We start from the raw sequence: 2,629 nt of genomic DNA, 5'->3' as shown, positions 1-2,629 counted from the left end.
CATGATCTGGAGCCCGGTCTCCAAGGTTGTATGGATATTGATGTTCCTGCAGCAGAAACCAGAGGAATAGGACGCTGTAAATGCTCTGTTCCCATATAAGACTCGGAGGCACAACAGCAACGGGTGAGCCAGAAGAACAAGAAGGCTACAGCCATACGAGGGAGTTCTAAATGAGAACAAGCAAGTGGAACTTCAGTGTAACATAGTACTGCAAGTACCTAAGATAAGCGCTAGAAAGGAATCTACACAACCCATCTGATAGAGAGATTCCTAAGTTGCTTCCAGGCTGGCCAGCCTCTGTTCCATCTGTAATCTGGAATTCTGGACTGCATTTACCAAGCAAAGTAAAGGTAAAGGAAACTGTACCCTATTGTGTCCTTGCCTTCTTCCTGCAAACCCTACAGCACTGGTACATCTCTGTGTCAGAAACTACATCCTCTTCCTCAACACCTATCCTCTTCATCTACTCTGCCCTGGGACTGCAGCCCTACCTGTGGAGGGCTACAACATCATTGCTGCACCACACCATCTGTCCCAGAGGATCTGTATGCAGCGTCGGCTTAACCCCTTTATTGCCGAGCACCACAGGTGGCGTCACGTATCATCCACTTATAAACTTTAATCAGCCACGCTTAGCCCCTTTTACATGGAGGCCCAAGGCCACGGACCGGGTCACCACTACTGTGACACTTCCCTCTGAGATACCGGCCCGGTACCGAGTACCCCACTGCCCTGGCGGGTGATCCAAATTAACCGCCCAGTCATGGCTCTCGTCCAGCCATGTCTCAGATATCCCCACCATGTCATAATTATGTTCCAACAAAATTAACTCCAATTCCTCCATTTTGTTGGCGAGGCTTCTGGCATTAGTATACATGCACTTTATGTATCTCTCTGTACCTCTATTCTTTCTTAAATTATTAACTGTTCTAACCCCACCCCCATGCCACCCCCACCCCCAATTTCATTATTTGTGCCCAGGTCTCCATCTGCACTGTCTTCCCCTCCTATAAAAGGAATACCCTCCCCCCCGTCCCTAGTTTAAACACTCCTCCAACCTTCTAGCCATTTTCTCCCCCAGCACAGCTGCACCCTCCCCATTGAGGTGCAGCCCGTCCCTAGCGTAGAACCTGTAGCCAACTGAGAAGTCGGCCCAGTTCTGCAGGAACCCAAACCCCTCCTTCCTACACCAATTCCTGAGCCACTTATTATCCTCCCTAATCTCCCGTTGCCTCTCTCACGTGGCGCGTGGTACAGGAAGTATTTCCGAAAATACCACCTTGGAGGTCCTTGCTTTAAGCTTACAGCCTAATTCCCTGAAATCATCTTTAAGGACCTTCCACCTACCTCTAAGTTTGTCATTTGTGCCAATGTGCACCATGACCGCTGGATCCTCACCAGCCCCTCCCAGTAATCTATCAACCCAATCAGCGATGTGTCGGACTCGAGCGCCAGGTAGGCAGCACACCGTTCGGCGATCCCTGTCTTTGTGACAGATTGCCCTATCTGTTCCCCTAATAATTGAGTCTTCCACTACCAGAACCTGTCTGGCCTGCCCTGCTCTCCTATTTCCCCCCTTACTGGAGCAGACACTCCTCCGGCTTTCAGAGGACATGCCTTGCTGCAGCAGTGCTACTCCTGCACGAACATTCCCCTCATCTGCAAACTTAGCAAACTTATTGGGGTGTGCCAGATCAGGACTAACCTCCTGGTGCTCTTCTCTCTACCCCACCTTCTAACTGTCACCCAGCTAGCTGCTTCATTGTCCTGCAGCTCCAACCTAGCATCCCCCCTCATCTATCCTATTGAGCATCTGCTCAGTGAGTAGAAGACTCCTTTCCATATTGTCTATGGATCTCAGTGTTGCCAGCTGCACATTTAGATCCAGTATCTGGGCTTCCAAATGCACAACATGCTCACATCTCGCACAGCAGTATGCACCCTCGACCGGCTGTTCAAGGATTTCATACGTGCGGCAAGACGTGCACTGGATGGCATTGGCAATAGTGGAGCACATCTTAATGGGTATTGCACCAGACAAAAAGATAAGCAAAAATAAAAAAAAAGTATTAATAAAATATAACAGCAATTCAGTAATACCTCCCTTGGAAACTCCCTGAATCCAAAGTCACTGAATCACAAGTCACACACTTACCACATTTCGCACTTACACTCAGGTCACACTCAGCTCGTTCACACTCGCTCAGGCAGAAGATTTAAAAGATTTTTTTTTTCTTTTCCCTTTTACCAGCACACCACCTGCTCAATGCAGTTCCACTGTCTGTTGTTTTTAGACCTTGAAAGGACCCCCGGGGGGATCGCGGTAAAAATGCTCGAGTCTCCCATAGACTTACATTGGGCTTGTTGTTCTGTCCGAGTACCCGAGTATTCCAATTTGCTCAACTCGAGCAATGAGCACCCGAGCATTTTAGTGATCGCTCACCACTAATCCTTATATGAAATTACAGCCAAAAATCATTGTCCAAGCTTGGATACAATGTGAAATTATGTTGGCCCTGTGACAAGTTCCTAATCCAAAATTCCTAAAGTAAGCAACGGAAACCACTCTAATCAAGAGGAATGTTTGCTCAAAAAGCACAGGGTATGTTTGATTTATTGAGTTGGAGAA

The sequence above is a fragment of the Dendrobates tinctorius genome, unplaced genomic scaffold, assembly GCF_039654945.1.
Source record: "Dendrobates tinctorius isolate UK_male_01 unplaced genomic scaffold, ASM3965494v1 ptg000086l, whole genome shotgun sequence".
Taxonomy (NCBI): Eukaryota; Metazoa; Chordata; class Amphibia; order Anura; family Dendrobatidae; genus Dendrobates; species Dendrobates tinctorius.
Note: the sequence above shows the minus strand (reverse complement) of the source record.